Here is an 8221-nt window from a genome sequence, read left to right as displayed (position 1 = left end):
AGAACCGATTTCGAAAATCATCCCGACCCATAACTAAAGCAGATTTCAGTCAAAGTGCAATTCCTATTTAGAACACAAGATGGTGCTGGTACTCGAATAGTTTTATTATAAATATTAAAAACAACAAAGGTTAAGTAAATACTTACTTGGACACTTTTTTTTTTTTTTCATTAAAAACAACTAACAACACCTCCTATTGAGCTAAACTCAGTGTGAACTTAAAATAGCTCAAGATGTTTTCCCATTAAGTGGGAAACTTGGGTCAAAAGTGTAAACAATCATTAAAATGCTGCCTGGTAATTGAGGTCAGTTCTCAGTCAAACTGTAACTCTTTTTCCAACCACACGATGGTGCCAATGTTTGATGAAGTATTTTTGAGTAATGATGAAACAAGCTTGATGACAATATTTTATATCAATGGTATGTTACTATAAATGTATTATTATTCAAGGATTGAATGCATTTTAAGAAGAAGAAGAGGAGGAAAAAGAAGAACAAGAACAGATATTTAAATAGAGTAGGTTATGAATAGCATAGGTTGATAGGAATATATTATAAATAGAATAAAATAAATGGAAAAATAGAAGACATTGTTATCCTGTAGTCTAAATAGAATGAAAAGCTTACCCCAGTTATTAATATTATTATTAGTAGTAGTATTAATAATGAGGATAACATCAGAATAATAAAACACATTACCAATAATAATAATAATAATAATAATAATAATAAATTATTTTAACATGTTATTAATAATGTTATTATTATACTATTAGTAGTAATAATACTATTTTATATAATGATAGTAATACTATAACAATAATCATGATATATTATTATTATTGTTATTATAATCATAAATATATTATATATTAAAGCCCAAAGTCAAACTATTATATATAATAACAAAGACGCGTTAAATCAAAGTGGAGGACATGGTTATATATAAAACATATAATAATAATAATACTAATAATATATTATTAATAATGTTATTATTATACTATTAGTAGTAGTAATACTATTTTATATAATGATAGTAATAATGTAACAATAATCATTATGTATTATTATTATTGTTTTTGTAAACATATATATATATATATATATATATATATATATATATATATATATATATATATATATATTATAGATTAAAGCCCAAAGTCAAACTATTATATTATATATAATAAAGACGTGTTAAATCAAAGTGGAGGACATGGTTATATATAAAACATGTAATAATAATAATAATAATAATAATAATAATAATAATAATAATAATACTATTAACACTACAAAATATAATAATCATATTAAAATAATCATATTTGATAATCATACAATATTATTATATATATTAAATTATATATTTTATATGTAACCAAGTCTTCCACTTGAACTTAAGACAAAATCAATATTATCATTTGTTTTTTTCCAATTAAATCCATCCATCCATCTTCTTCCGCTTATCTGAGGTCGGGTCGCGGGGGCAGCAGCCGAAGCAGGAAAGCTCAGACTTTCCTCTCCCCAGCCACTTCATCCAGCTCTTCCAGGGGGATCCCGAGGCGTTCCTAGGCCAGCCGGGAGACATAGTCTTCCCAACGTGTCCTGGGTCTTCCCCGTGGCCTCCTACCGGTCGGACGTGCCCTAAACACCTCCCTAGGGAGGCGTTCGGGTGGCATCCTGACCAGATGCCCGAACCACCTCATCTGGCTAAACTCCATGTGGAGGAGCAGCGGCTTTACTTTGAGCTCCTCCCGGATGGCAGAGCTTCTCACCCTATTTCTAAGAGAGAGACCCACCACCCGGCAGAGGAAACTCATTTGGGCCGCATGTACCCGTGATCTTGTCCTTTTGGTCATAACCCAAAGCTCATAACCATAGGTGAGGATGGGAAGGTAGATCGACCGGTAAATTGAGAGCTTTGCCTTCCGGCTCAGCTTCTTCTTCACCACAACGGATCGATACAGCGTCCGCATTACTGAAGACGCCGCACCGATCCGCCTGTCGATCTCACCATCCACTCGTGAACAAGACTCCAAGGTACTTGAACTCCTCCACTTGGGGAAGGGTCTCCTCCCCAACCCGGAGATGCCACTCCACCCTTTTCCGGGCGAGAACCATGGACTCGGACTTGGAGGTGCTGATTCCCATCTCAGTCGCTTCACACTCGGCTGCGAACCGATCCAGTGAGAGCTGAAAATCCTGGCCAGATGAAGCAATCAGTGTCACGGCCAGGGCGCTCGAACACGCCCGTGCTCGCGCTGAGAGCGGAACGCCCACGCAGCTACAAGCCTGCAGACGATTGGCAATCTATACGCCTGGAATTGATCAGGGTGAGCTGCATAAGGACCAGTGGTCCCAAGGATCCTCGCGGGAACTTAGTTTTCTATTGGTGTACCGTAAGCAAAGCTTTATGCTCTCTTCTTCTTTCCTCTCCGTGGCTTGATTTGTCCCTTGTCTTCTCCCGTGTCCCCGCAGTACCCTCCGTCGCCTGGAAAGTGAGTTGTCCGTCTCACTTTTCCCCGGCTCTCCCTCTGGACTCTGACTGCCTCCTTCGTTCCTCGACTCCTCGCTCGCCCCTGGATTCTGACGCCTCTCTCGCGCCCCGGATCACCTGCCTGCCCCATGGACTGCCTCGTTCGCTCTCGTCACACACTTCAGTTAAATACTACACAGAGTCTTACACCATACACACTCTTGGATCTAGTTCACACTCCATTTCTCTAGTTTATATTATTATTGTTTTCTTATTATATATATGTTCTATATATATATATAATACATCTTTGAACATTACTGCCCTCTGTTGTCAGTTGCCGTCATCTTCCCCTCAGTAACCTTAACAATCAGGACCACATCATCTGCAAAAAGCAGAGACTTAATCCTGCAGCCACCAAACCGGATCCCCTCAACGCCTTGACTGCGCCTAGAAATTCTGTCCATAAAAGTTATGAACAGAATGGGTGACAAAGGGCAGCCTTGGCGGAGTCCAACCCTCACTGGAAAGGTATCCGACTTACTGCCGGCAATGCGGACCAAGCTCTGACACTGATCATACAGGGAGCGGACCGCCACAATCAGACAGTCCGATACCCCATACTCTCTGAGCACTCCCCACAGGACTTTCCGAGGGACAGGGTCCAATGCCTTCTCCAAGTCCACAAAACACATGTAGACTGGTTGGGCAAACTCCCATGCACCCTCAAGGATCCTGTCGAGAGTATAGAGCTGGTCCACAGTCCCACCACCAGGACGGAAACCACACTGTTCCTCCTGAATCCGAGGTTCGACTATCCCAGGGGTCGGCAACCCGCGGCTCCGGAGCCGCATGCGGCTCTTTGATCACTCTGATGCGGCTCAGCTGCATACTTGCCCCCCCCCCCCGATTTTCCCGGGAGACTTCCGGATTTCAGTGCCTCTCGCAGAAAACTCCCGGGATTAATATTCTCAGATTTTCACCCTTACAATAATAATAAGGGCGTGCCATGATGGTACAGCATTTAGCGCCCTCTACAATTTGTATCAACAGCGTGCCAGCCAGGCCTCTTGTTATATGCATCTTCTGCTTGCACACGTAAGTGACAGCAACGCATACTTGGTCAACAGCCACACAGGTTACACTGACTGTGGCCATATAAAACAACTTTAACACTCTTACTAATAATGCGCCACACTGTGAACCAAAACCAAACAAGAATGACAAACACATTTCGGGAGAACATCTGCACCTTAACACAACATAAACACAACAGAACAAATACCCAGAATCCCATGCAGCCCTGACTCTTCCGGGCTACATTATACACCCCTGCTACCACCAAACCCCGCCCCCACCCCAACCCTGCTCCCTAACACATCAAACCCCAACCTTCCCAGTAAGGTCTATTCAGGTGTACTGGAGAGGAGGCTACACCGGATAGTCCAAGGGTCGGCAACCTTTACCAGTCAAAGAGCCATTTTGACTAGTTTCACAAATTATAGAAAACAATGGGAGCCACAAAAATCTATTGAAATTTAAAATGAAGTAACACTGCATAACAGGGCAACTATTCTCTCGAACGTGCCGTGATGGTACAGCATTTAGAGCCCACTACAACCAGCGTGCCGGCCCAGCCACACGTTGTTTGGGGGCTTCTACGTGCTCACGTAAGTGACAGCAAGGCATACTTGGTCAACAGCCACACAGGTTACACTGACGGTGGCGGTATGAACAACTTTAACACTCTTACTAATAATGCGCCACACTGTGAACCCACACCAAACAAGAATGACAAACACATTTCGGGAGAACATCTGCACCGTAACACAACATAAACACAACAGAACAAATACCCAGAATCCCATGCAGCCCTAACTCTTCCGGGCTACATTATACAACCCTGCTACCACCAAATCCCGCCCCCACCCCAACCCTGCTCCCTAACACATCAAACCCCAACCTTCCCGGTAAGGTCTATTCAGGTGTACTGGAGAGGAGGCTACACCGGATAGTCCAGGGGTCGGCAACCTTTACCAGTCAAAGAGCCATTTTGACCAGTTTCACAAATTATAGGAAACAATGGGAGCCACAAAAATCCATTGAAATTTAAAATGAAGTAACACTGCATATCAGGGCAACTATTCTCTCGAACGTGCCGTGATGGTACAGCATTTAGAGCCCACTACAACCAGCGTGCCGGCCCAGCCACACGTTGTTTGGGGCTTCTACGTGCTCACGTAAGTGACAGCAAGGCATACTTGGTCAACAGCCACACAGGTTACACTGACGGTGGCGGTATGAACAACTTTAACACTCTTACTAATAATGCGCCACACTGTGAACCCACACCAAACAAGAATGACAAACACACTTCGGGAGAACATCTACACCGTAACACAACATAAACACAACAGAACGAATACCCAGAATCCCATGCAGCCCTAACTCTTCCGGGCTACATTATACCCCCCCCCCCCCCAGCTACCAAACCCGGCCCACCTCAACCGACGCACAGGGGGGGGTGTATAATGTAGCCCGGAAGAGTTAGGGCTGCATGGGATTCTGGGTATTTGTTCTGTTGTGTTTATGTTGTGTTACGGTGCAGATGTTTTCCCGAAATGTGTTTGTCATTCTTGTTTTCTATAATTTGTGAAACTGGTCAAAATGACTGGTAAAGGTTGCCGACCCCTGGACTATCCGGTGTAGCCTCCTCTCCAGTACACCTGAATAGACCTTACCGGGAAGGCTTATTGCATTTGAACAAAAACATACATCTATATATATTTTTTATTTCTTTACATTATTATTCACGGGATAATGCTGGTACCAAAGTGTATCCTTTTAATTTTTTTTAAACCAATAGTCTTGTGATGCTCATGTGTCGCCTGTAGGGGGCAGTGCTACCTTGTGAATGAGATTTGTGATATAAAGAAGGGCTGCATACTTCCCAACAAAGATGGACTAAATACAGATGTCTCACTCACACGGTGTCCCTGAAACAAGCATTAAATATGCAATATTACTCTAAGGCATTAAATATATGTAGTGTGGGGAAGTTGTCAAATGTGACCGTGGTCCTGCAGGGCTGTGGATGATGGAGGTAGGGGGATGCATTACATTTTAGATAGAGATGCATTGTCAAAGAGAGAGGTGTTGGGATTAGTCTGACACCTCCTATTATTCTGGATGTTCCTTTATTTATAAGAAAAAATAATACATCTGCATGCAGCCCTCGCTTCACTCTGCCTTGCCTGGGTTTTCCTGCACTCGTGTCCACTTCGGACCACTCCTGCACTTTTCCCAACATGTCCTCCCCACCAGATAGATAAGACGGGTTTGGGATTTGATGGCCGACGAGATGAGGAGGCGAGAATAGTGGGGCGAGGTGAAGGGATGGGAGAGACAAAGAGCGGGGGAAAGAGGGGGAAACAGGAGGAGGAGGAGGGTGAGAGGACACCAGAGATGGTGGGTGGTTGCTAAGCAACCATTGATAACCAACTCCCCGAGCATCCTGCCTATGTGCTGCCCTGATCTCCCTCCCGGGCTGCATTAACACACAAACACACGCTTTATCTCGATTCCTCTATTTCCAAGCAGTAACAGGAAATATATATTTTTTATATATTGCAAATTAACTTTCCCCAAGAATTTTTATCAGTATTTTGTACAAAACCTGACTAGGGATGTCCCGATACCTATATTTTGGTACCGGTACCAAAATGTATTTTGATACTTTTTGGTACAAACCCCGTTTCCATATGAGTTGGGAAATTGTGTTAGATGTAAATATAAACGGAATACAATGATTTGCAAATCCTTTTCAACCCATATTCAGTTGAATATGCTACAAAGACAACATATTTGATGTTCAAACTCAAAATTTTTTTTTTTTTTTTGCAAATAATAATTAACTTAGAATTTCATGGCTGCAACACGTGCCAAAGTAGTTGGGAAAGGGCATGTTCACCACTGTGTTACATGGCCTTTCCTTTTAACAACACTCAGTAAACGTTTGGGAACTGAGGAGACACATTTTTTAAGCTCCTCAGGTGGAATTCTTTCCCATTCTTGCTTGATGTACAGCTTAAGTTGTTCAACAGTCCGGGGGTCTCCGTTGTGGTATTTTAGGCTTCAAAATGCGCCACACATTTTCAATGGGAGACAGGTCTGGACTACAGGCAGGCCAGTCTAGTACCCGCACTCTTTTACTATGAAGCCACGTTGATGTAACACGTGGCTTGGCATTGTCTTGCTGAAATAAGCAGGGGCGTCCATGGTAACGTTGCTTGGATGGCAACATATGTTGCTCCAAAACCTGTATGTACATTTCAGCATTAATGGCGCCTACACAGATGTGTAAGTTACCCATGTCTTGGGCACTAATACACCCCCATACCATCACACATGCTGGCTTTTCAACTTTGCGCCTATAACAATCCGGATGGTTCGTTTCCTCTTTGGTCCGGAGGACACAACGTCCACAGTTTCCAAAAACAATTTGAAATGTGGACTCGTCAGACCACAGAACACTTTTCCACTTTGTATCAGTCCATCTTAGATGAGCTCAGGCCCAGCGAAGCCGACGGCGTTTCTGGGTGTTGTTGATAAACGGTTTTCGCCTTGCATAGGAGAGTTTTAACTTGCACTTACAGATGTAGCAACCAACTGTGGTTACTGAGAGTGGGTTTCTGAAGTGTTCCTGAGCCCATGTGGCGATATCCTTTACAGACTGATGTCGCTTGTTGATGCAGTACAGCCTGAGGGATCAAAGGTCACGGGCTTAGTTGCTTACGTGCAGTGATTTCTCCAGATTCTCTGAACCCTTTGATGATATTACGGACCGTGGATGGTGAAATCCCTAAATTCCTTGCAATAGCTGGTTGAGAAAGGTTTTTCTTAAACTGTTCAACAATTTGCTCACGCATTTGTTGACAAAGTGGTGACCCTCACCCCATCCTTTCTTGTGAAAGACTGAGCATTTCATGGAATCTACTTTCATACCCAATCATGGCACCCACCTGTTCCCAATTAGCCTGTTCACCTGTGGGATGTTCCAATTAAGTGTTTAATGAGCATTCCTCAACTTTATCAGTATTTATTGCCACCTTTCCCAACTTCTTTGTCACGTGTTGCTGGCATCAAATTCTAAAGTTCATGATTATTTGCACAAAAAAAAATGTTTATCAGTTTGAACATCAAATATGTTGTCTTTGTAGCATATTCAACTGAATATGGGTTGAAAATGATTTGCAAATCATTGTATTCCGTTTATATTTACATCTAACACAATTTCCCAACTCATATGGAAACGGGGTTTGTACATTCAATGATAGGTAAATTTTGCTGACATTAGCGAATGTGTAGATGCGTTACATACTAGCGTAGTTACGTCACGACGTGCTAAAAGCCCGAAGAGGGAATTGATACAATGCTTACAACACTCTGGAAAGTTAGCACCCTTTAAGGATGAGAACAGACTCTTTTACTTATTTCCTACATAACATTAAAACACACCTTTTTAATGATGCAGTCACTTAACGTACAGAACCCTGGTAATGTACCTGATAAGCTGGTAAAAGCATGGCTGATCACGGTTAACTCGGCCTTGGCTTCAAATTGCAGGGTGTGATTTATGTCATGCTTGCGGGAAATCAATTCCCAGTTGGAACTTTAACCCTGCTTTCACCTTTGTTGGTGTTATACCATTTTTAAAATCCCAGAATTTAGGGATTTCAC

The sequence above is a fragment of the Nerophis lumbriciformis genome, linkage group LG10, assembly GCF_033978685.3.
Source record: "Nerophis lumbriciformis linkage group LG10, RoL_Nlum_v2.1, whole genome shotgun sequence".
In the NCBI taxonomy this organism is placed as follows: Eukaryota; Metazoa; Chordata; class Actinopteri; order Syngnathiformes; family Syngnathidae; genus Nerophis; species Nerophis lumbriciformis.
Note: the sequence above shows the minus strand (reverse complement) of the source record.